Source organism: Pongo abelii, chromosome 6 (assembly GCF_028885655.2).
Source record: "Pongo abelii isolate AG06213 chromosome 6, NHGRI_mPonAbe1-v2.0_pri, whole genome shotgun sequence".
NCBI lineage: Eukaryota > Metazoa > Chordata > Mammalia > Primates > Hominidae > Pongo > Pongo abelii.
Window position 1 is genome coordinate 128,342,934 of NC_071991.2, and position 27,912 is coordinate 128,370,845.

The 27,912-nt window shown below is 40.7% G+C and overlaps 1 long non-coding RNA gene across 6 annotated transcripts in view; it reads right to left on the reverse strand.

Annotated features, from left to right (window-relative positions):
• Nucleotides 1–27,912, reverse strand: part of LOC100939643 (uncharacterized) — a 228,082-nt gene that overhangs the window by 143,218 nt on the left and 56,952 nt on the right. For 5 of the 6 annotated variants that reach the window (XR_010140754.1, XR_008527589.2, XR_655462.3 and 2 more), the window contains one exon: nt 27,531–27,661. This is a non-coding gene — a long non-coding RNA (uncharacterized LOC100939643). Of the gene's footprint in view, nt 1–17,887; nt 18,087–27,530; nt 27,662–27,912 lie in introns of all 6 variants that reach the window. The other variant, XR_008527588.2, reaches the window with a different exon arrangement.

Consider the following 27,912-nt stretch of genomic DNA (forward strand, 5'->3'; position numbering starts at 1 on the left):
TGGAGAAAATAACAGTAAGAACTTCATCAGGCTATTTATCCACTCATGAGCTAATGCCCAGAAAGTAGTTAGAACAGCACCTTCCATATAGTAAGTGCTACTGAAGTTTTTGCTGTTAGTATCATGATATGCATTTGCACGTCTCTCCTTTCAAATTTGTTTGCACCTTTAAAATGGGGACTAGGTCTTAATCTCTGTATCCAGAGTGCCTGGTATGGTGAATAAATGCATGCATCAATTGATCAGTTTTTTTTCTTTTTTTCTGAGACAGGGTCTCTCTCTGTCATCCAGGCTGAAGTGCAGTGGTGCCCACTGCAGCCTCAACATCCTGGACTCAATCAATCCTCCCATCTCAGCTGTCCTTGTAGCTGGGACTACAGGTGGGTACCACCAAGCCCGGCTAATTTTTGTATTTTTTTTGTAGATACAAGGTTTTACCATGTTGCCCAGGCTGGTCCTGAATTCCTAGGCTCAAGCAATCCGCCTCTTTGGGCCTCCCAAAGTGCTAGGATCATAGGTGTGAGCCACTGTGCCCAGCCCCATTAGTTTTTATCTCACAAAAAAGTAAAAATGTAGATATTAAAAATAATAGGCCAAAGCATCACCTTATTTATAACCCATCTTGTTTGAAAAGTAATTTAAGGCAGTTCATAAAGTATAGCCTGACATTTCAAATATGTAACTTAAATGAAACAAGTTAAAATTAAGGGTGCAGCACCTTGGGGGTTGAGACAGGAGGACTGCTTGAGCCCAAGAGTTCAAGACCAGCCACGGCAACATGGTGAGACCCCATCTCTAATGATTAAAAAAATAAACAAAATAAAATTAAAGGTAGAACTGTATCATCAATACCACTAAAATGTCAGTGTCAAAATAAACTTCTTCAGTCTAACGCTCTCCCAACTGAGCTATTTCGGCGGAGACATAAACTTCTTAAGAATTAAGTACACTTACATATATTTGGACTGTAAGAAATTTTTCACTATTGCTACAGAAAAAGGAAAAAAAAATGTCCAGAGACGTAGCTCTAGACATGCGTTTGCTACGTGGATTTCTTTCACAGATCTAGGTATCTAGGGAGGAGAAAAACTCCATAACAACTGAGGTCTCCTACTTAATATGCTACAATTCTGCATAGGGAAGTCCCAAAGTTGTTGGTGACAGAAGGAAAACAACTGGGGCATCCAAAAAAATTCAAATGATTGTGGCTTAAGTTCCAAATGTTCATGATGCCCACAGATGCTCAGTGTGGGGAGGTGGCTCCTCTCCATCTCCAGTAGAAAACAGCCACTTCCCACATCTCACCCGTGTTTAACATTTCTACAGGACGCCTATCTAGGACCATAACACCACCCTATGTAAAACTACCAGTGCTAAGATTCTGTCATTCTGGTTCTTTTCAGATAGTAATTATTTCTAAAACTGTTGAAAATGAGGGCTGGGCGTGGTGGCTCATGCCTGTAATCCCAGCACTTTGGGAGGCCGAGGCGGGCAGATCACCTGAGATCAGGAATTCGAGACCAGCCTGACTAATGTGGAGAGACCCTGTCTCTACTAAAAGTACAAAATTAGCCAGGCATGGTGACGTGTGCCTGTAATCCCAGCTACTCAGGAGGCTTAGGAAGGAGAATCGCTTGAACCCAGGAAGCAGAGGTTGCACTGAGCTGAGATCACGCAATTGCACTCCAGCCTGGGCAACAAGAGCAAATCTCCATCTCAAAAAAAAAAGAAAGTCTCACATAACTAGTAGAACTTTCCTCTTTCACTGGCACATGAAAAAAAAAAAAAGCCACCTTTTTCATTAAAATGGAATTTAATGAAAAGTCTGTGTTAAAGTCTGGGAGTGGTAATGTTTCACAGAAGAGGAAAAATGTTTCTCATATCCTTCAGGTCACCCAAGTAGAAACCTATATAAAAAGGGTGAGTGTGAAGAATTAAGAGGAAAACCTTTAGCAAACTGAGGTTGTTTCTACTTGCTAAAAGGGTCTTTCATTTCTATTCATGAATGGCCTTTCTACACTTTCTCCTGAACCACAGAAGAGGACATTTCAGCACAATCTAAGGTAGACTGAAACAAGTAAAGCATCTGGATAAGCTCCAGCATAAACACTGAAAAAAGAAACATGACTAATAAGCTCTCTTCTCCACATGCTGGAGATTCTACTGATGGTAACACACTCAGATACAAACACGTGAACCAATAATACCCAACCTCACTGCTAAAGCAATCACTTGAAGCGATAACCTCACTTCTGCTTTCCCAAATAGGTGAGTATAAAATATATACATATATATATGAACATTCCCTTCCAAGACAGAGCATTAAAAAGATAAAGCAACACACACACACACACACACACACACCCCTTAATAACAGTGTGTGTCCTTTAATTAAATGTTGGGCTTTTTAATTTACTTATTTTAAGTTGTTGTTTCTGTGATCTCAATCTGACAAGGATTGCATTTGAGGATTAAAATTGCCAAGCACATACCTTTTTAGTTCCTCATCTTTTAATTACTACATAAGTGGTTGCCTAGGAAACCTCCAGACTGAATGATGAAACTCAAATGAATTCTCCTTTCTAAGCTTGCAGGTTTGACTCACTACCTTTGCTCCCCAAAAACTAAGTCCTCCAGAATTATCAGAGCCAGATATTTTTGCAACCTGGATGACATGTCAAAAAAACACAAAAGGTGAACAATTATTTATTCTGAATACAGGTTTCTCAGGGAAATAAAAGTTAAAAAGGCCAAGTCCCTACTCACAGCAAATTCAGAAGAGAAATGCATGTCTTCAAATATACCCATACTATCTGTTACCAGGTAATTGTGGAGTGTTATTTTTATGGCAGTATGTTAACATGCTAGTGATTAAACATTATAATGAAAGACAATAGAGAAGAACCTGGGAAAGCAGACCATGGAGACACCAAAGCAAAATAATGTCAGAGGGGGTGCAACCCCCCAACCACTGCAGAAATCACCCCTAGCTCCGCCCCCAGCTCTGGTTCCCTGTCCTTTCTTACAACCTGGCTCTACCTCTGCCCAGAATGACATGACATCATCACTGAACAGTGGCAAGAAAACATAGATCCATTTTGCTGTATGCCAAGTAAACAGGGCTGATCACCACACACAAATATATATGCAACTTAGCATAAACGTATCTCAGAAGGTTCTGTTTTAACCACAGCAGATGCACTGAAGTAGGCTCATCTGGCAGCCCTCGGAGGAAGGACCGAGTGTTGCATAATTCCAGCAAATGAAAGCAGAAATACTGAGAACAGCCAGAACACCCAGGCCAGATGGTACCGGGGTTCTGAAGCAGTACCTGAGGCTAGAGACGTGAGCAGGCCTGGGGAAGACAGAGATAGGGCAAGTGGGCCCAGTGGCTGGAGGCAGAGTACACTCAGCAGAAGGCCTTTAATTACTTTCTCTCAGCCCTGATCTCAAAGTCTGGCTGCTTCTTCTAACATCCTTGCATCATGATCTTATCATCATTTACTTTAAATTGAAAAATTTTGAACCAACTCTTCTGGAAGAAAAGCAATAACCAATTTCCACCTCCATCCCCCCAGCTATGCTTCTGCCTCAGGGTAGAGGAGTTTGGGTAGGAGAGGAAAAGACAGATCAGAACTCAAGGCTCTCAGGCTGGGCACGGTGTGGCTCTTGCCTGTATTCCCAGCACTTTGAGAGGCCAAGGCAGGTGGATCACTTGAGGTCAGGACTTCGAGACCAGCCTGGCCAACATGGTGAAATACTGTCTCTACTAAAAATACAAAAATTAGCTGGGCATGGTAGGATGCGCCTGTAATCCCAGCTATTTGGGAGGCTGAGACAGGAGAATTGCTTGAACCCAGGAGGCGGAGGTTGCAGTGAGCCGAGATTGTGCCACTGCACTCAATTAAGCCTAGGTGACAGAGCAAGACTACATCTCAAAAAAATAAACAAACAAACAAAAAAACAAAACTCAAGGCCCTCATCATTTCTCCCCAGGATAACTAAACTTTCCTGCTAACTACTATTCCCACTGCTCCAACCTCACAGTGCAGTTAATCCACTCCCTACAAGGATGGTCGAGATTTTCCTCCACTTAAATAAATTCCCTTCCTGGCTTCCATACTGCCCTCAGGATGAAAACCCAAGTTCCTCTCAGCTTAGTTTAGAAAGCTCTTCACCAGGTAGGCCCTTGAAAATTTGATTGCATCACTGTAATCTCAAAATTGTCAAAGAAAAACTGTTCCGTACCTGGTCTGGAATAGAACCAAGTGGTCTGCTATAAAATTCACAGTATCCTACTAGGAAGAAATGAACAGCATTCCAGAAAAAAAAAAAAAAAAAAAAAAAAAAAAGCTTGCTTTTTTTCTAATGCAATTTCCTAAATGAACTTTAAGGAAATTAAGACTTGCTCTGGGCAACTCATTACCATCTACCCGGCTGACTGTCAACTATCAGAGTGTAGAGGTTTTTAACCAGACATTCGTTTCAATGATGATATTTAATCACTTTCTTCCCTTAATGTCCCTACCAAGAGCAAATTATTGAATGTGCCTACTGCAGGACTTTCTCCTTGCATTGCAAAGCTAAAAAAAAACTGGTGGCACATGCTCAAAATTAAACTGTCTGAAAAGTTTTAACAAATGCTACCTAACCTAAAGCAGGTCCTTTTACCCTGCAGTCCCCAGGACACTTTTTGGTCTCTGGCCTCCTTGGGCCTTCGAATACTCAGCAAACTCCTCCAGGGAGCACCCATCAGGGCTGACACTTTCCCTCACTCTCTGCGCCAACCCCCCAATGGCAACTCCCATCTTCTCTGGTGAACTTCTATTCATCTCCAAAGTCCATGTCAATCATAGGTCAAATGTTAGTTCCTCCAGGAGAACTCGCCAAGAGGCTGGACCCAAGTCCTTCCAGATGCTTCAGTATCAGAGCTGTTACTGTACTGCACTGCATTTATCTCACCAGAGTGGGAGCTCACTGAGGACAGCACAGGGCCTTTTTATTTCTGTATTCCCCACCCTATCACAGAGCTTGGCTCAAAATGAGCACATCCTAAATGTTTGCTGAATGCATGAAATGCCAACAGCCAAGTGCAGGAGTCAACCTTCCAGGCGAAGGTGTTCCATTTCCTTGTGTAATTCACCTTTAGGTGCTCTGTGTTTGCACCAAGCCAAAAATCAGATGGGATAACCTAAAGTTAAGGCTGTTGTTTCTACATCTTAGTGTTAAGGAGGGAGACAAAGCTGGGAAAAATGTACTGAAAGGGGTCATCACTGTGCAGTCTAGTAACCAACTCTAAAATGCAGCCTCCCTCCGGACCGAGGTGGAACTAGAGTCTGCCAGGCAGCCCCAGCAGCACTCTCCTGAGGACCTGGCACAGAGCGGGTAGTCCTGGAGTGACTCAACCCGCTGAAAAGCACGGACAAGCCCGCCCGTCTGAGAGGAAGAAATGTTTAAATATAAAATTTCCTAAAATGTTTAAACCAGAGGAAAAATATAGAAATCTTTTAGAGGAGAAGCAAAATGAAAAGACAGATAACACCTTTAAAGCAGCCTTATAGATCTGAATCTTCTTGGCACAAGAACATAAAAATTTAGTTGTTTTATGAAAATATCACGTTAGGTAAGTTCCGGGGATGTCAGGGCCTGAGAGTGAACCAGGAATATTCAGGAAAAATTCTTTTTTATTATTGCTGTTTGTTGGCTTTCGGATGAGAGTGAGAGGACATTTATTTTTTATTTTTATTGTTTTGAGACAAGCGTCTCGCTCTGTTGACCTCCGAGGCTCAAGCAATTCTCTTGCCTTGGCCTCCTAAGTAGCTGGGACTACAGGTGTGCACCACAACACCCAGCCAATTTATTTTGTCATAGAGGCAGTGTTTCAATCTGTTGCCTAGGCTGGTCTCAAACTCCTGGGCCTCTCAATGTGCTGGGATTACAGATGGGAGCTACCTCAACCAGCCCTGGATGACTTTGAAATGCCTTAAGAGAAAAACAGTCTGTTCCCCTCCAATTTCCCCCTGGCCTTTCAGATCTCTGGGAATACTCTCAATAAGAACAAACTTTCCCTGAGGACTAGACCTGGTGCTGGAGGACAAAGGGAATGCCCAAGGACTTACTAGTTTTCTTCTCATTTAAGACAACTTCCATCTGGTACATCTGCAAGGGTGCTTCAGAGTGGAAGGACTGATGGCAGGTTCCTATCTACCACTGAGGCTTTCCCCATGTTCTTAGAGGGACAGAGGAGGGTGATGGAACACACTGAAATGGGAACCCCCTGTCCCCACAGAAACCATGATATTCTCCTACACAAACACTAGAAAGTCCCAGAACAACATAGGTGGTCCCCACAGATGTTCTTTAACTAACTTTCTTTTTTTTTGAGACAGAGTTTTGCTCTTGTTGCCCAGGCTGGAGAGCAGTGGTGCAATCTCAGCTCACCGCAACCTCTGCCTCCTGGGTTCAAGAGATTCTCCTGCCTCAGCCTCCCAAGTAGCTGGGATTACAGGCATGCGCCACCACAACTGGCTAATTTTTTTTGTATTTTTAGTAGAGACGGGGTTTCTCCATGTTGGTCAGGCTGGTCTCGAACTCCCGACCTCTCAGGTGATCCGCCCACCTCGGCCTCCCAAAGTGCTGGGATTATAGGCGTGAGCCACCACGCCTGGCATAACTAACTTTCCTATAGTGTGCTAATTACAAGATGATCTACCTTATAATTTGATTTATCACAGTTCTTTATCTCAGTATATTTTTCCAAAAGGGGCTCAACATTTACTATCTTTTTGAAGGTCATTTCAAAGCCTTAGAAACTGGCCTCAACAGTAACTGCAGGAAGCATACTTGTCAGATCTGAGCAATAAAAATACACCCTGACTGCTGAGCCTGGAGCATGGGAGAGCCTACAGCTAACCAGGGAAGACATGGTGAGTTCAGTAAAAGGCAGGTAAGGAGGAGCCTTGTGTCCAAAGCTCTGTAAAATTTTCTTTACCTGCTGCATTAAAAAAAAAAAAAAAAAAAAGACTCAGAATATATCCAAAGATCTTATATTTAATAGGCCTTTAACCTGAGAACAAATCAATTAATTTTTAGATTTCATTTTATCATGCTCATTCTTATACATCCATACTTAGAAAAAAGAATGAGTAAAATTAAAACAAAGTAGTGGCACACTCAACAGACCTCACACCACTGAGATATGAGACGAATGCAATCATATCCTACATTCTACACATATCTGAAAACTTTAAAAGAAACTTACAGAACGTGTGGGAATCCCCCGCATGAAATTAAGAATTGTTTGACTGACTAAAAGTAGAATTGAAGGGCCGAAGAAAGGATTTCCCCTGTGGTTGATTAAGAACATTATTCTTGTTTTGAGTCGTTATACCAAGTGACCATGAAGTGAGAAGACTTGTTAAAATGCATTTTTTGAACTTTTTCCCTTGGTGCTAGATCCCAACACTGGCTTAAAGACAAAATACTGTAACATACTCAAACTTTTTTAAATAAGTTACAGTAACACTAAGAAGAGGGAACACGAAGTTCTGTTCTTCTTAAATAAGCTGACAGTAACACCATGAAGAGGAAACACGAAGTTCTAATGTTCTGAAAAGACACTTTAATCAGTCCACCTTAATGGAATGCCTGCAACTGAGGATGAAATAAAATGTCTGCAAATGTGGGTTTGAAAATTGGTCATATAAATCATCATAAAATGTATCACAAGGTTTTTTGAAACAGTAAGTTTCCTAAAACATGTGACATGATGATTCAATGAACAAATACAACATTTATATACACATCTCTTCAAGAACATTCCTATTATATCTAAAACAGTAACATATTCTTCTTTCATCCATATTTTAGCAAATGGGTTTGAAGTGAAAATGTAAAGAAAGTTATCCGAGTGAAAAGAAAATCAGACAAAAATGATCAAATTCATTAAGAATTTCACCCCCACAAACATGAAAACAACAAACTATCTGAAATCTGAACTCCTAAGGTTCAACTACTCTACAAGCAGAAGTGTGTGGAAGGTCAAACTACTCATGATGTTAGGGGCCGGGCGTGGTGGTTCACGCCTGTAATCCCAGCACTTTGGGAGGCCAAGGAGGGTGGATCACAAGGTCAGGATTTTGAGACCAGTCTGGCCAATATGCTGAAACCCCGTCTCTACTAAAAATACAAAAATTAGCCAGGTGTGGTGGCACACGCCTGTAGTCCCAGCTACTCAGGAGGCTGAGGCAGGAGAATTGCTTGACCCCAGGAGGCAGAGGTTGCAGTGAGCCAAAATCATGCTATTGCATTCCAGCCTGGGTGACAGAGCGAGACTCCATCTCAAAAAAACAAACAACTACTCATGATGTCAGAGAGCATTCAAAGTCACAAATGTTTAATTTATACATAAAAACACCAGATTAATCAGAATAAACATATTTTGGTATTTATTAGGTAAGCTGCAGTGTGGATAAAACATTCATATACCAAACTTTATTCCCTGGCAGTAGGAGAAAAAGGAGGCATTCTTATGCCAGAAAATCTGTGTAGGCGAATGAGCAGAATGGAGTAGCTGTTGCAGTAGAAGGATGATGTATTTTACAGAGTATGAAGATTTTAAAAGTAAAACCAGGTGGGGCGCGGTAGCTAACGCCTGTATTCCAAGCATTCTGGGAAGCTGAGGCAGGCAGGTCACTTGAGGTCAGCAGTTTGAGACCAGCCTGGCCAACATGGTGCAACCCCATCTCTACTAAAATTACAAAAATTAGCCAGGCGTGGTGGCACACACTTGTAATCCCAGCTACTTGGGAGGCTGAGGCAGGAGAATGGCTTGAACCCGGGAGGCGGAGGTTAAAGTGGGCTGAGATCATGCCACTGCACTCCAGCCTGGGTGACAGAGAGACTCCATCTCAAAAAACAAACAAACAAACAAACAAAAACAGTAAACCAAATGTACAAGGAGTGGAAGAAAGATTCAACATAGCTACTAACTACTTCCAATACTTCTTAAGTTTAGAATAAATTTTTATTCATTCTTAAGGCTCTAAACACAAACTCTATATTCAGAGTCAAAAAAATATTAGGTATGGCTTCAAATATAACCGGGTACCAACAGATAAGACAAGTAACAAAACTTTTAACTTGAGACTATGCAGTGCTTGGTGACTTGCTTCTGCAGAGCAGAGTATTGGAAAGAAGGGGAAGCAAATTTCCATGGTCAAGGTGAGCATCAGCAGTGGCAAGTCACGTTGATGGTGTTCTCTTTTCACACGGATGTGATAAGGATATCCCTTCACCTCTGTGTTTGTCCTCCCAAAAACTCACATCCCAGTCTAATAATCAGAAAAACAGGAAAAAATCCAAACTAAGGCACATTCTGCAAAATCCCTGCCCAGTATTCCTCAAAACTGACGAGGCCATCAAAAACAAACATCTCAGAAACGATCATAGACTGGAGGGCTTTAAGGAGACATGGTGGCTAAATGTCCTGTGATATCCTGAATGCAGAACGGAAAAAGGACATTTGGAAAAACGGGTGAGCTCTGAATAAAATGTGGATTTTAGTTAACAGTAAAGTACCAATGTTTGTTCCTTAATTGTGACAAATGTAACATAATAATGTAAGAGTCAGCAACAGGAATCACTGAGTGAGGGGCATATGGAAACTCTGTACTATCTTTGAACTTGTCTTCAAATGTATAATTATTCCAAAATAAAGAGTTATTTAAATTTTTAAAAACTAGGCTGAGAGCACTGAGGTATAGTCCTTCAGGTGTGCACCGCAGCTTCGGCTGCAGCCACCGGGGCAAGCACAGGCTTGGGTCCTGGTCACCCTGCCTGCTGACCAACAGACACACTGGCCAATTTGGGAACCTGTCTCCGATGCCAGTAGACCACAGATGGCATGCATGCGACAAGAACAAACATCTCTGAAGTGCCTAACACCCCCATCTGAAGTGAAAAATAGGCAATTTTATGCAAGAAAAAAAAGACAAGGCCTAAACAGGTTGGCTGGGAGCCATCAGTGCTCTGTGAAAACACATGACAAACCAGCCTTCAGACTTCACTTGGCAAATACCACTGCCATCATCCAGGCAGGTGTGAAACAGTTATACAGACTTCTCTTGCATACCCAGCAGGCTCTGTGTCCTGTTTCCTTGCCACAAAAAAAGGTAAATCAGAGAAGTGGGGATATAGAATTCCTTTAAATATCCGCGGGAGAAAGTAGCTCACACACAAAAAAGACTTCTTCAACCAAGCAGCAGTTAGTATCCATTTTCAGGAATCTGTCCAGCCAGGGAACACGTGGCACCATGAGAGTCCTGTTTTATAAGAGGGAGGCAGCAAGGCCTGTGCAGTGCTGTTCAATATAGAAAAACATTTTATCCTTACAGAATAAACACGTGGCAGGATTGCATTTGCTGCAGTGGATTTCTTTAATTACATTGAATTTTAATCCAAAAAGAAATCTGGGGGATTTATCTGCTCTAACCAAAAAGTTCCAGAATTTATGAACTAGATGAATATGTAGCACTCATTAGGCCAGAAAATTAAAATATAAATGCCTTTAAGGTTTTTTTTGTTTTTGTTTTTTTTTTAAGAAAATTAACACAGTGTGGGCCACGCATGGCGGCTCAAGCCTGTAATCCCAAACACTTTGGGAGGCCGAGGCAGGCGGATCACTTGAGGTCAGAAGTTCAAGACCAGCCTGGCCAACATGGTAAAACCCCATCTCTACTAAAAATACAAAAATTAGCCAGGCGTGGTACTGGGTGCCTGTAATCCCCGCTACTTGGTAGGCAGGAGAATGGCTTGGACCTGGGAGGCAGAGGTTGTGGTGAGCCAAGATCAGGCTGCTGCACTCTAGCCTGGGTGACAGAGCAAGACTCCGTCTCAAAGGAAAAGAAGGAAAGGAAGGAAAGGAAGGAAGGAAGGAAGGAAAAGAAGAAGAAGAAAAAGGAAAAGAAAGAAAAGAAGGAAGGAAGGAAGGAAAATAAATTAACAGTGTCAGTCAAAATTATAATAGTTTTACAAGAAAGTTGACCAAATTATTTTCGTTTATCCGAGAGAAAAGTGATGCAGAAGTAGCCCAGAAAAATTCCGAAAAAACAATAACAATAACGACGCTCAACCACATACAAAAATTTATTATACAGCTCTGATAATTAAAACAGCACGGCAGTAGAACTGGAATAGATAGACGTGTCTATGGAAAATAAGAAAACATCTGAAAACAAAACAAATACTCAAATTCATTTATTCAAACATTTATTGAGTGCCTGCTGTGTATGAGTACTGTGGATGGTTACTTGACGGCAAAACCAAAAAGTCCATGTCAGACCAAAGGATGAAGTATTCAATAACTGGCTATCTGTGTAGGGAAAAAGATATTTTTCTCACATTTTACACTCAAATACATCTCAAATACTTAATTATATACAACTCCTAGCACTACTAGAATAAAACAGGTGAATATTTACATATAATTTCATGATGGGAAATATGCGAGTTCGAAACAATCATTATGAAATATGTTAATTTAAATGTTAACAGGGCATAAACTACTGACTAGCTAAGTAAGTAATGGATGGTCATGTAGTCGTTAAATTGTTGGTGAAGAAATATCTTTATTAACATTTAAAAAGTTATAAAAATGATGTGTACAGTAAAAAGACCTAAATATAGATATTAAAGAAGACATATACAGGAAACATCTATCCCATAAGAATATCATTACTCTTCAAACTAATCTATATAGTTAATGCATGACCTCAATCAAAGGAGGGTTTTTCATGGAGCAGAACTCTAAAATGTATACGGAAAAGCAAAACGCAAAGAGTAGGGATGATTTTAAAGAAGAACAAGAAGAGGAGACTTAAACTACCAGGCACTAAGACACAATAAAGAAATAAAGACATATTTTAAAAGCATGATGGTGGCTCATGCCTGTAATCCCAGCATTTTGGGAGGCCAGTGCGGGTGGATCACTTGAGGTCAGGAGTTCGAGACCAGCCTGGTCAACATGGTGAAACCCCATCTCTACTAAAAATACAAAAATCAGCCAGACGTGGTGCACACTTCTATAATCCCAGCTACTCAGGAGGCTGAGGCCTAAGAATCGCTTGAACCTGGGAGATGGAGGTTGCAGTGAGATGAGATCATACCACTGCACTCCAGCCTATGTGACAGTGAGACTCTGTCTCAGAAAAAAAAAAAAAAAAAAAGGCATGAAAATGGGGCAAGAAAAAAGAAATATACCAGTGGAACTAAATAACCGCCCCCCCGCCCCTACAAAAAGACATAGATCTACATAGACAGAAGTTTGTAGGACAGAATGGCACTGCGCATTGGTGGAGAAGGGCTGCAAAGGCAATTAAATGGTGCTAAGACAACAGGTCATCCATGAGAAAAACAAAATTAGGCAACTATACCTCATGCTATACACAAAACTATTTTAGATGGACAGAAGCTGAAATTGTGAAAAGCAAAACTTTAAAACTTTTAATAGTAAACAGAGGATATTTTATATGACCTCAGCCTAAGGGAGAATTTCTAAAATAATATACCCACAAACAATGCCCAAAGGAAGGATTACATTAAAAGGAAACTCTTATTCAACAAATGGCATTATTTAAAAAGTTAACAATCAAGCCCCAAACCAGGAGAAGATATTTTTACTCATATAGACCACAAAGAATTGATATGCAGAATATATAAAGATTACCTACAAATCACTAAGAAAAAGAAATCAACAGAAAAATCACATGATTAGAAAATGTCCTTCACAGAAGAAACCCAAATAGCTAAATAAACACAAATTCTCAACCTCTCTAGTTACCAACCAAATTCTAATAAAACTACAATGAGATACTACTCACTAGTTATCAACCAAACTAATAAAACTATAATGAGATACTATTTCACACCCATCAAACTGGTAGAATTAGGACCTGACAATGCCAAGTGTTTATGAGGACATGGGGTGAGATACAACCACTCCAGAGAGCAATTTCATTCTAGTTATTAAATTTGAAATTGTGCATACCCTAAGACCTGGTAATTTTTTGGTTGTATACCCCAGATGAACTCTGGCATGTGCACTAAGGAGAAATATAAATGAATTCATATAGCCACATTTTTTAATAGTGAAAAATTGTAAAAACTTAAAAGTCTCTCAATAGGAAAATATATTTTAAAATTGTGACATATTTTGAAAAACTGAATACCATAAAACAATTAAAATAAATGAACTAGAGCTACAGATATTAATATAAGTAAACTCCAAAAACATAATATATAGCAAAAAGGGCAGGCTCAGACAATGTACACAATATAGACTGTAGTGAATACTGAGATGGCTGCTTAGGTCTCTCTTTAGGACTGAAGAGCTTATCCCTCAGTTTCTAGGGGTGTTGCAAGTTAACAGCCCTCAGTTGAAAGAGTCACCTGAGAAGGGAAGGTCTCATCCCTTCTTCAGGGGTAGCCTTCTTCCCATAACTGGTCAATGTGAAGCTACCAAGGCCTGGCCCCTCACCCCAACTTGGTACCATCCTCAAGGGCTACCCTACCTTCAGCATCCCCTTTGCGATCAGCTGAGGCCTATCTTGTGATCGCACACCACAGCCCAATTTCTCCCTCGGCCCAATTGTGCTTCCTCCTATTCCACAAGTGTGAATCCTAAAATCTCCTTAACAAACTTCCTACGTGTTAATCTTCTTTTCTTTTCTTTTTGGATACGGAGTTTTGCTTTGTCGCCCAGCCTGGAGTGCAGTGGCTCAATCTCAGCTCACTGCATCCTCCACCTCCCAGGTTCAAGCGATTCTTCTGCCTCAGCCTCCTGAGTAGCTGGGATTACAGGCGCACACCACCACACCTGGCTAATTTTTTGTATTTCAGTGGAGATGAGGTTTCCCTATGTTGGCCATGCTGGTCTGAAACTCCTGACCTCAAGTGATCTGCCCGCCTCAGCCTCCCACAGTGCTGGAATTACAGGCATGAGGCACTGGTGGCCCCTGGCCTTAATCTTTTGAGTTCCATTTCCCTTGGAATCCGACTTGCAACAGATACAATGTATATCCTGTTTTAAAATATGTACCATAATACAATTTATGTTGTGAAACAGTATTATTTATGTTTGGGAATGCGTATTTTGTAAAACTGTAAAAGCATGCACCAGAATGACAAACACTAAATTCAAGAGAGAAGTTACTTCTGGAAGGTAGAAAGGAGGACAGGCTTGTGGAAGCACACACATAATGTTTTAATAACTACATTACATTTTCATTCTTATACTGGATACTGTATACATATAAACTGGTTAGAGTATTCCTTATGCTTTCTTTGTATATCTGAAATTCCATGACTTTTTAAAGTAACCTAAAAGGAACAGCTTGCCCCTGTATCAACCATTCTTCACTTTTTTTCTGCTGCAATAAACAAATGGATGACATTCATGTGGCCAACAGAGAATAATGGGTGTTCCCACATTTTGAAACAAGAACAAATTTCCTGTTGGAAATAAAAAAAAAATAGGGCTACAGAGCTCTTTTTGCTTTTTTTTTTAATGTGGCAATCTTGAGAAGTATTTACAAGTTTGTAATTCTATACCGTGTACTAGCAATGATCACTTTAAACAGGCTGCTACACAGATAATATAAAATTATGCATAATTTCTACAGTAATTCCACTTCCCTTTCTTCTGCTCAAGAAATTACTGGATTTCAAGTGACTGAAATTATAGTGATAACTTTGACTTTGTCAAGTTTCACACATCGTGGTGCCATGATTTGAGCCAGGGCAGTCTGACTCTGAATTTGAACAGTGTTTAATTGCCAGGAACAAACCACAGCGAAAACTTCTAAACAGAAGGATACAGAGTAAAAGGAAATGCCTAGGATTGTTCTTTCTAAATTCTCAAGATTTCCCAATACAAAAAGTATTATGGTATAATTATAGTTCTATAAAACAATGTGCTCTATGTATAATACAAATACTAGCAAAATAAAGAGATTACCAGAAAATTGTAAATCGAAGGACACATTCACATAACTGAGATACAATTGGATTTTTCCCTAAATTTGTTAGATAATTCCACAATTGCCAATTTCGCTCTGTTTGTTGAGATCTGATCTTGGTTTCAAATTTTAAAATTTCACTGTATAATAAAATGAGTTCCATGTCCCTAGGGTTGGGCCACGGAAACAATGTTTTTCTCTGTTCCCACCCAATGTGAGCTATGTATGACAGCAACACATCACATAAAAGGATCTAGAAGCTCAAAATAAGAGGGAAAAAAAGTATGTGGGAGGGGAGCAGGATGAAAAGATTAAAATATTTTCTAACTCACTAATTTGAAGCAAACAGGTTTTGTACATATCCAAGGCACTGAGCACAAACAATCCAATTTCAACTGATGTTAATTATTCAGGACTACCTACTAAGAAACTAAATTTTAAGTTCTATATTTGTTTAATATAAAAAACTTATATACAGTTACAAAGGAGGAGAAAAACAAAACAAATATATCAACATGGTCAGACACTGACAATAAAAGATTGTTGACTGGGAATGAAATATTTAACACTCTGTCAACAAAGTAAGGAATTTTATACGTAATCCCTTCCTGTTAACCCATTACGTGTTTCGAGTTCCTCTTTCTCCTGACACTGTCAAAAAATCTTTTTCTTTAACGTTTTCCCAGTAATCCAGTTATTCCTAAATTTTCAGCGACATTTTAGAAAGAAATCCAAACCTCAGCTCAGGTTAACATCTATACAGGCACTCCCTCTTGTGGTACAAAGGGAAACTGCCTGTTTACTCCAGCGCTCAAGCCCAAGGGAAGTCCTTTTGGGTTTTAGCGCACTGAAGCAGGTTCTTTATTGTCTTCATTTTATAGACCAGGAAACAGCACAACTGAGGTCCAGCAACTTACTTCCTCGAGGCATAACAACCAGAGAACTGAGATTCAGCTCAGATGTCTGATATCCCTATCCCAAGGCCATGCACTTTGCACCACACCTCATCATCTACAACATCTATTCACCCTGTTCTTTTTGTTACCAAATTTCCAAGAATACATGTAAAAGCAGGTAGCGTAGCAACCACATATTACTGAAAGATGCATTTAATGCAATAAGAATCTAATTTTAAACTTCTACTGTTTTGATGTAGTTTCAAAGCAGCTGCTTAGCTTGTATTTTCAGTTTAATACATTCGTGATCATTAACAAAACAGCGAAGTGAATAATGGGCATAAATTTTCCTAAGAAGAATCATTTGCCATATTTATTCTTCAATATTATCAAAAAGTATGTAATTTTGTTTTTGTTTTTTTTTTGAGACAGAATCTTGCTCTGTTGCTCAGGCTGGAGTGCAATGGCGCAATCTCGGCTCACTACAACCTCCGCCTCCCAGGTTCAGGCTATTCTCCTGCCTCAGCCTCCTGAGTAGCTGACATTACAGGCGCACACCACCATACCCACCTAATTTTTGTGTTTTTAGAAGAGACAGGGTTTCACCACATTGGCCAGGCTGGTCTGGAACTCCTGACCTCAGGTGATTTGCCCGCCTTGGCCTCTCAAAGTGCTGGGATTACAGGCGTAAGCCACCGCGCCCGGCCGTAAACAGAATTTTATTTTGTGTGTTATGGACCCACTTGTAACCAAAAGCACTTCTTTGAAGGACAAGACAAATAATTAGAATTTCCAAAATAATAAACTGTCATCCTTATTTACATGTTAATGTCAATGGATCTGAATAAAATAATTTATGTGGCCGGGTGCGGTGGCTCATTCCTGTAATCCCAGCACTTTGGGAGGCCAAGGCGGGTGGATCACCTGAGGTCAGTAGTTCGACACCAGCCTGGTCAACATGTGAAACCCCGTCTCTACTAAAAATACCAAAATTAGCTGAGTGTGGTGGCGCATGCCTGTAATCCCAGCTACTCAGGAGGCTAAGGCAGGAGAATCGCTTGAACCAAGGAGGTGGAGGTTGCAGTGAGCCTTGATCGTGCCACTGCACTCCAGCCTGGGTGAGAAACTGAGACTCTGTCTCAAAAAAAAAAAAAAAAAAAAAAAGAATTTATGCTTTGTGTTAATGGCATGTCATGAAATTTCAAAACCTGCTGATTCCCAAACACTTATTTTATTTATCTTCATCATGAATTTATATGATGAAAAGTACCTCCTTTACAGGTTTTAAAAGTTAAATGAGCTAATACAAGTCAAGGACAGGTTAGTCTTTTATAAAGTTCACCCTTTTCATCTTTCTTGTACCAGAGAAATATAAAGATATACTCCCATAAATGGTAAAAATACAGAGAGAAGAAGGCAAGACAGCAAATAGAAAAAATTATCAAAAGAACTACTAAATTATTCAATGTGACAGGTTTTCACCTGCAAGAGTTTTTCTACTCTGGAAATGCCCCGAAGTGTCCCACGGTGATTCCACCTGTACAAGTGAGACTACAGCCCATGATGCTGCCCAACCACAGTTGGCCAAGACCTCACTAGCTGCCCCTTTCTGCCTGATGTGCCACGTGTGTCCCCCCAGAGCTGGGCCATGGAGCAAAGAGGATCAGCTTTAAAGCCCAATCAAACGTAGGCTGCATTCCCCTGATCAAACCTCCAAAGTGAATTCCTGGTTTCCTAAATCAATAAGCAAAACAAACAGATACAACCTCTGAGTATTTTGTATTCCTCACCTCAGTGAATTCCCCACCACTTGCTGAGAAGGCCAAGGCAGAAGCTGAACTAATCCCTGACTCCTTTTTCTGCTATATTCTCCCTATCCTGCCAGTCAAAAGGGCATATAACTCCCAGTCACTGAATCTCTTGACTCCAACCTCTCTTCTTTAATCCCAATACCACAGCTTTAGATAAAGTCCTTACCAACATCTTGCAACCTGGATAACAGCCAAGTCCTATTCATCCCTCCGAACCTGGCTCTTCCATGCCCTCCTGCAAGGCCTTCCCAGCCCTTCTCTGTGGATGCCCCTCCTCCGTTTTGAAGCAGACTGGATACCAGCCCCACCACACCACCATGCTTCTTTTATCCTTGCAGGTGGGTGTGTCTTTATCTTCAGGGTGCCTGAAACATATGAGTGTTCCACAAATTTTTGTTGAATAAGGGATTTGCTTTTGAGGGAAAGAAAAAGTGAAAAAGTACAATTTGGTTAACTAAGCTGGTACTTTATTTGGAAAAATGGCTTGATGAATTTCAGTTTAAGAACTGGTTTTTTCCAAAATAAATTTTTTCTGTTTGCATAAACTTGGGCAGAATCATGGGCAGGATGTTCTAGGGTCATTGCGTTTTCATTAAAATTAGGTAAATGTCTAACTGAAAAATGCCCACTTTTACCCAAGTAAGTAAAATTCAATCTTCTATTTTATATATGGGGGGATTCAGGGGCAAAGGTGTGAGGTCACTAACCCCAGAGATAACTGATTCCTGGTCTGGTGCAGAAAATGGAAGTGCTCCAAGAGGGCGTCTCTCTGCTTCACTTCCCCAACTACTGCAAGCATCTTATGCTCAGATTACCTGATGTCTCTACATATATAGGAGTTGGGGTCAGGTGGGTGGACACCCAGGCCTAGAAGCAAAGGTATTAAGCCACCATCAATTTCCTTCCTAAAGAACTAAAAGGTGAAGGATAGGGCCAGGGACGGTGGCTCACGCCTATAATCCCAGCACTTTGGGAGGCCGAGGAGGGCAGCTCATTTGAGGTCAGGTGTTCGAGACGAGCCTGGCTGACATGGTGAAACCCCATCTCTACTAAAAACAAAAACAAAAACAAAAACAAAAACAAAAACAAAAAAAAGGCCGGGCATGGTGGTCATGCCTGTAGTCCCAGCTACTTGGGAGGCTGAGGCAGGAGAATTGCTTGAACCCGTGAGGCGGAGGCTGCAGTGGGCTGAGATCACACCACTGCACTCTATCCAGCCTGGGCAACAGAGCGAGACTCTGTCTCAAAAAATAAAATAGGCCAGGCATGGTGGCTCACGCCTGTAATCCCAGCACTTTGGTAGGCCGAGGTGGGGAAATCACCTGAGGTCGGGAGTTAGAGACTAGCCCGACCACCGTGGAGAAACCCCGTCTCTACTAAAAACACAAAGTTAGCCGGGCATGGTGGCGCATGCCTGTAATCCCAGCTACTCGAGAGGCTGAGACAGGAGAATCGCTTGAACCCAGGAGGCGGAGGCTGCAGTGAGCCGAGATCGCGCCATTGCACTTTACCTGGGCGACAAGAGTGAAACTTGTCTCAAAAAAACAAAAAAATTAAATTAAAAAGTGAAGGATAACTCACCACCATAAATTTGAACTACTTTACACAAATTGAATATTAATCCAAAAAACATGTTTTCCAGTGGGGAGGGGGGTGTTAATAACTATTTAACATAAAACCAATCATTTGACAAATGATATGCAAGGGAAATACAGCTATTCCTGGTCACTAAATTCTGGGAAAAACAAATAACTCTTTTTACAATTTAATTTAAATTATTTTACAATTTAACTAATTTACAAATAACTAATTTACAATTAGAATCCAAAAAGCATTTGGCATAGAACATGAATTCAGTGAACCTCACCAAAGTATTCCAAAGCAGTATGTTACAATGAAATCAGTACTATAGTTCAATTCCTTGAATGGTAATTTTTTTTTTTTTTGGAGTCTCACTCTGTCACCCAGGCTAGAGTGCAGTGGCGTGATCTCGGCTCACTGCAAGCTCTGCCTCCCGGGTTCACGCCATTCTCTCCTGCCTCTACAGGCGCCCGCCACCATGCCCGCCACCACGCCCGTCTAATTTTTTGTACTTTTAGGAGAGATGGGGTTTCACCGTGTTAGCGAAGATGGTCTCGATTTCCTGACCTCGTGATCCGCCCGCCTTGGCCTCCCAAAGTGCTGGGATTACAGGAGTGAGCCACTGTGCCCAACCTGAATGGTCATCTTAAAGAGAATTTGAAATTTTGAGTGGCCACCCACATTTAGTGGCTTATCTTGAGGTATAATTTGCATGTCATAAAAATTACCCATTTTAAGTACACAATTCCACACGTTTTCATACAATTTATACACAGCTATCACCAGGAACATTTCCATCACCCAAACTGTTCTGCTGTGCCTGTTTAAAACCAATCTCCATGCTGCCACCCCACACCCAGGCAAAGCACTGATCTGATCTAAGGTTTTACCTGTTCTAAAAGTTTCATATCATAGTATCATACAATACAGAGCCCTTTCACTTGGCATAATGTTTCTGAGGTTCAACCATATTGTGGTATGTACCCGTGGCATGAATCAGAATTTTATTCCTTTTCATGGCTGATATGGACATTCCAAATTTTGTTTATCTATTCACCAGTTGATGGATTTGGATTGTTTCCAGTTTTTGTCTACTGTGAATAATGGTACTATGAACATCTGTTTGCTTTTTGAATGGGCATAGTTTTTATAACTTTACTGAGTTACTCCTGATATACAATAAATTGCATATATTTAAATATACAATGAGTTTTGACATATGTATACACCCATGAAATCATTAGACATAATCAAATAATGAATATATACATCACCCCCAAACATTTCATTGTGCTCTTTCCTTTGGAATCCCTTTCTCCCTCCTCTCCCAAGCCATCCTCTGATCTGCCGGCACTGATCTACTGTCACTACAGATTAGCTTGCATTTTCTAGAATTTCACCTAAATAGAATCAGTATGCTATTTTGTAGGAAAAGGTGTCTGGCTTCTTTCACACAGCAAATTATTATTTTGCAATGCATACATGTCGCTGTATGTATCAACAGTCCATTCCTTTTCATTACTGAGTATTATTCCATTCTATAGATATACCACAATTTGCTTATCCATTCATCTGCTGACAGACACATAAATTAGTTCCAGTTTTCAATCACAGCTAAAGCTGCTATCTTAACCACATCAGACCAATCTGGTTCATCTCTTCTGTAACAAAGTTGTGAGTTGTTTTTCAGTTGCCATGGGCCCCCAGGTTGAACATCATGTAATCTGAGCATGCCCAGATGAACCAAGCATGCAACTATAGGGGCAACCTAAATGTTCCAACCAAGGAGAGGGGACTGAATTAAGAAGTGGAAGCCGGGTGTAGTGGCTCATGCCTGTAATCCCAGAACTTTGGGAGGCCGAGGCAGGCAGATCACCTGAGGTCAGGAGTTTGAGACCAACCTGGCCAACATTGCAAAACCCCATCTTTACTAAAAATACAAATACTGGGCATGGTGGCAGGCGCCTGTAATCTCAGCTACTTGGGAGGCTGAGGCAGGAGAATCGCTTGAACCCAGCAGGCAGAGGTTGCAGTGAGCTGAGATTGCACCACTGCACTCCAGCCTGGGTGACAAGAGTGAGACTATCTCAAAAAAAAAAGTGGATATGGCATAACAGGATCCAGAATCCAATCAGATTGAGCTCTGGCATAGCCCCATGTCAGGAGCCAGTCAGAAAACACCCCCCAGCATCACTTCGTCACAAGATCCAATTGGATCACACCCTATTACCCTATGCTTATAAAACTCTACCCAACTACCAGCTCCAGGAGGCAGATTTGGGTGCTTCTTCCTGGCTCCTTGCCAGTCCAGTCATGATAAAGCTTCTTTTTCCTCAAAAGCCAGCGCCATGGTATTTATTGGCCTCCACGTGCCTTGGGCAGCAGGCCCATTGATTGCTTGCTGGGTGACACTATGAACATCATATACCAACTTTGCCTGGACACATGCTGTCATTTGTCCTGACAGCATACCTTGGAAATAGAATTGCTGAGTTACACATTAAGTGTATGTTGAACTTTTTAAGAAACTGCCAAACTGTTCTCCATCATGGCCGTACTGTTTTATATTCCCACCAGCAATTTGAGAGGATTCTGGTTTCCGCACATCCTTGTCAACACTTGGATTGTCAATCTTTTTAATTTTAGCCATTCTGGTGGTTGTTATTATGGCTTTAATTTGCATTTCCCTAATGAGTGAGTGGCTGCTTAGTTTAGTGGTCAGCCAGTGGATTTGGGCAGAGATTGAGCCCAGCCACCTTGCACCAGGGTAAGGCTTCCACCGTCTGCAGATGGAACAGTCTGTGCATGGAAGGCAGCATTCAAAGTTGTACCCAAATCTCAAGTCTCTTCTGGCTTTCACTTTTTGCTGGGCTCTACTGAGTATCCCTTGGGCATGCAAAGTTTAGCTGTCTGCTACAGATGGTTGGAGAGCCACGTTAGCCCCCTATAGGTCTCTCATTTCTAGGATCTCATTGTTAAATTTCTGGACGGTGGCCTCAAACTAGCAAACTTCAAACTCAAAGTAGCAAAGCTGTGGGTTTTTCATTATTAACTGATTATGCCACTTTTAGCCAGCAAAGCTGTGATTTCTTAACCCCAACCTTTACCCACACTTCAAATTGAGTCTATCATGTCTGATAAAACAGCAGTTCGACAACTGAGATAGTGGGCAAGAAGACCGAAGCAGCCCCATGCGAGAAGGCCACAACCCCTATCCTTCATACCCAAAGACTCAGTGTATCAATAACACTTCTCAATCTATTATCTGCCTTTTGTTTCCAGTGCCCAGACACGACCATTTTGGACAACCTCATCCAGTTTTACGCTTGTTTTATTCAGAAAGAGAATCACCTATCCTCTTCACATCACCATTAAGGGAAGCGATCTTGGCTACTCATTTTTAATTTCTCAACTTTCCACAGCATAAAGTATGACGATAATACAAAAATGAAGTATGACTATAATTCAACTCCAAGTATCAAATATAGAAATGCTCTCAAAGTTTGATAGAAAATTTATCATCAGAATGTGAATATTTTATATTAAGAGAGTGGCTCTTCCACATAGTAACAGCAAGCTAACATTATATTAAAGTACCAAAATAGCCAGTTCAGCAACTTTGAGACTCCTGGAAGATAAACTGGTTGATTGCTTGGACCTCAGCTGTGGCTTGACCACAAAACTCAAACACAGTCGATTCTGCGGTGTCAGTAACAAAATCTGACACAGGCAAAAAGCAAATTCTTGCAGTTCCGTTAGTATGAGTATGTATTACAAATATTCTCAGCCCAGATTTTGTTACATTATACGTTCTCGTTATTTCACATGCTACCACAAAATCCTCAAGTATAATTTAGTTTTAACATTACTTCATATTTATATAATACAATGCTTTATAGTTGACTAAGCCCCTTCACCTACTAGTTCATCTGATCCTCATAAAAACCTCCTGTGGCAGGTAAAGCAAATATTACCCTCATTTTATACCTGCTGGAACTGAACACAGAGGGATTAAGTGTTCCACATAGCTAGGAAATCAGATCTAAAATCCACTTATTCTGGCAATATTTTGTGTGACCTTGGGTATTGTCTCTGCCTCAATTTCTTCAAATGTTTCAATAACTTCCTCAAAAGTAAGGAAAAGAAATTACACCCCAAACATCAGCTTTTTCAACATTTTCAGTTGAGGAGAACTAGTCTTAACATTTGTTACCTTAACATTTTTAATTCCCGGAATGTGAATGCAGACACTGAGCAAGAAGCAGCCAAATTTCATAACAATTATAAAAGCCAGCTTTAACATACTCAATGCCAACCTCTACATTCTCTCTCTTTCTGTCTCTCCCCCAATCCCTCCCACCCCTCCGCCTCTTCCACAACACAATTCTATGAAATCATCTTAGGAGGGAAGCACTACACCTCCACCCCTAACACACACAGGTGGTGGTCTTAAATGTCATGAATCTGGTAGGCCATTTCAGAAAAATAACTTGAAATCTCTCTAACACATGCATTGGGAGAAACATGTAATTTCTCTCATCTTAAAAAACCAAAACCAAAACTTTCCTTGACTCTTCTGGACTTCACAAGTTACTCAAAAGAGAGTCTGTCTGTACTCACTCTTTAATCCAGTTCCTCCAATTCTCCCTGGAATCTGCTCCACTCTGGCTTTTGTCTCTACCATTTCACTGAAACCACTCGCCAAGATCACTAACATCCTCCTCACTGCTAAATCTTCTGATCAATTTTCAGCTGGCATCTTACCTGACCCATCAGCAGCATCTGACAAGGTGGATTACTACTGCTTCCCTTGGTGTCCAGAGTATCACGATTTACACCTTCCTGTCTGTTCCTCAATCTGCCTTGCCGACTCCATGGGACCAGGAGAGGCCCCGGACCACTCTTCTCACTCCCTTGGTGGCCTCAATCCTTCTTATGACTTTGAACAACAGTTCAATGCTAATGACTTCAAATTTGCCTTTTTAATCCTGACCTCCCACTAAAGTCCAGACTCTGCCTACATGACCTTTCCGCTTAGATGTCTAAAGAGGAATCTCAAATTTAATGTGTTTGAAACTGAGCTCCTAGTGCTGCCTCCAATCGGTCCCTCCACAATCCACCCATCTCAGCAAAGGCACCTCCACTCTCAGTTGTTCAGGCTGCAAACTGTGGAGTCTTCCCTGACACTCCTTTCTGTCTCTCATCCCATATCTAATTTCACAACAACATATAACTAGAATTCCGTCATTTCTCCTCACATCCCTTGCTTATGGTCTCAGGCATCATTTCACAGCCCCGGGTCACTGCAGTAGCCTCATTGGGTCTCTCTGCTTCTACCCTTGCAAACACCCCCACCCCCAGCCCAGAGTATTCAAATCACATTAGCTTCAATAGAAAGATCATGTTGCTTCTCTCCTTAAAATCCACCAATTCTTTTTCATCTCACTGGAAGCCAAAACCCATACAATAACCACTGCTCACACTGTTATGGGAAAGGGGTCCCAATCCAGACCCCAAGGGAGGATTCTTGTATCTCATGCAAGAAATAATTTGAGGCAAGTCGATAAAGTGAAAGTAAGTTCATTCAGAAAGTAAAAGAATAAAAGAATGGCTACTCTATAGTTGCCCGTTTTTATGGTTATTTCTTGATTATATGCTAAACAAGGGGTGGATTATTTATGCCTCCCCTTTTTAGACTATATGGGGTACCAACCTGACGTTGTCATGGCATTTGTAAACTGTCATGGTGCTGGTGGGAGTGTAGCAATGAGGACGACCAGAGGTCACTCTCGTCTCCATCTTAGTTTTGGTGGGTTTTGGCTGGCTCTTTACTGTAACCTTTTTTATTAGCAAGGTCTTTATGGCTCGTATCTTCTGCTAACCTCCTATCTCATCCTGTGACTTAGAATGCCTAACTGTTTGGGAATGCAGCCCAGTAGGTCTCAGCCTTATTTTACCCAGCCCCTACTCAAGATGGGATTGCTTTGGTTTATATGCCTCTAACAGCATGACATGACCATCCATATCCTCTCGTCTCCTCTTTCTTTTTTTGAGACAGAGTCTTGCCCTGTCGCCAGGCTAGAGCACAGTGGCACGATCTCAGCTTACAGCAACCTCCGCCTCCCAGGTTCAAGTGATTCCCCTGCCTCAGCCTCCTGAGTAGCTGGGACTACAGGCGCCCACCACCACACCTGGCTAATTTTTTTTGTATTTTAGAGTAGATACGGGATTTCACCATGTTCGCCAGGATGGTCTCGATCTCCTGACCTCCCAAAGTGCTGGGATTACAGCCCCTTCACTCACTCCACTCCATTCACTAGCCTCCTCCTACTTTCAAACAAGCCAGGCATGCTTCTGCCTCAAGGTCTTTGCATTTGCTATCCTCTCTGCCTACAACACTCTTCCCCCAAACACTCACAGGCTCTTTCCATCAACTTCTTCACAACTTCTCACTGAGGCCTTCCCTAAACATTCTCTTTACCAGTCAACTCTTCAGCCCTTACTCTTGCCTGCCTTACGTTTCTCCAAAGCACTCATTGCCTACTAATATACTACATATTGTACTTTTTTATTTGTTCTTAGTCTGTGTCTTCCTGCTAGAATGTTACCTCCATGAAGGCAGAGAGTTTAGTTCATTTTGTTCACTACTGTATCACCAACAATTACAATACTGTCTGACACATGGTAGGTAGTCAATAAATATTTGATGAATCAAAGAATCACATTCTTAATACAAATGTATATGAATTTATCCATAGGAGGACCAGAAAGTTCAAGAACTACAGAATGCTACATACTGGATGACTAAGAATGTTGATTGTATGTGATGATATAGATCAGTTCTATCCAAAAGAAATATAATGCAAGCTACAAGTAATTTTAAATTTTCTAGCAGTCACATAAAAAAGTAAACAAAAACAATATTAATTTTAGTAACGTTTTAATTCAATATATCCAAAATATTATCATTTCAAAATGTGAGTCATATAAAACCTAATATTTTAGTCTTTTTTAATATTAATTTTTTGAAATATGGTATTTTCTGCAGAGCACATTTCTGTTAGTACTACTCATATTTCAAATGTCTAATAGCTACATGTGGCATGTGGCCAGTTGCTACCATATTGGACAACACAGATTTGGACCAAAATTAAATAATCCCACTGCAGTGGGGAACATCTTGTAGATTTATTCACTGTTTTTAGTTTAAGATTCCCAAAAAAGGCCCTGGTACAACTTCATGGTTTACTAGTTTTGTCAAAACAGTTTCAAAGGATATAGTACGAGGAATAATAGCTCTTGTTCTGAGAAACCATTTGTTTTCAAGGTAACTGACTCAACACTTAAAACACTTTAAACTTCATTCAGGTGTTTTGATTAGAAAGAATGAAAGCCATTCTTCCCTAGACTGTTTGAGAAAGTTAAATCCAGAGAGATTCTGTGATTTTATCTATATTAGTATCGGAAAAATCATTATTTTCAAATAGAAAGAACTATTAAAATTCTATATCTACTAAACCAGTATTTATTTCAAATTAACCAAAACGCATCCTGCATTAAAAGATAATTTTTACATACAGTTGCATTTTAAAAATGTATTAACAGTTGTTTTACCAATATTTTTTAGGTTTTATAATGTAAAAGTGAAATAAAGCACTAAGGAGAATGCTTTTAATTTTTTTTTTTTGAGACAGAGCCTCTCTGTCGCCCAGGCTGGAGTGCAGTGGCACAGTCTCAGCTCACTGCACCCTCTGCCTCCCAGGTTCAAGTGATTCTCCTGCTCAGCCTCCGGAGTAGCTGGGATTACAGGCACCTGTACCATGCCTGGCTAATTTTTGCATTTTTAGTTGAGATGGGATTTCACCATGTTGGCTAGGCTGGTCTCAAACTCCTGACCTCAGGTGATCTGCCCGCCTCAGCCTCCCAAAGTGCTGGGATTACAGGCATGAGCCACTGCACCTGGCCTAAATTTTTAATATATGTATTTAAGTCCTATGTTTCTTGAATGCTAAAGTGTTATGTATGGAGCAAGTGTTCATTAACTCTTTTCTATCATCGGGGATTAATTTCTTCCAGAATCCCATTATTTACAAATACTCACAAAATATCATAATAATTGCCACTATTATTCAACAACAAAATTTAAAAGAACCCAATTAAAGTTTATAGTATTTTAAAACTTTAAACTTTTTTTAAAAGCAGTAAAACAAACAGAAGACTCTACTTACTCAGCTGTTACAGGGTGTTATCAATCATCTCTGGTAAATTGGCATGTCTGAGCTCAGATCAGCAAGGCAGAGAAACTCCAGATGGCAAATTATCCCAACTCTTCTAACTCGTAAAAGCATTAATAAAATGCCTGTGTAAGAAAGAAACCTGAAGTTACAACCAAGACAGAACTTTCTCGAGTGGACTGTCTTGATAGGGAATAAACCTCTGTTTCCTCTTTTCTTTCCTTGAGGGCTTAGAACAAGTTAATTCATGGCCTTCGAGTAGCAGGTGGCCTGATACAGCAATACTTGGTATTACAACTGCCTTTCTGTTTTAAGAAATCTCTGGGCAGAAGCCGAAATTGGTGCAATAAAATATCCACCCAGTACTAGAACTTGC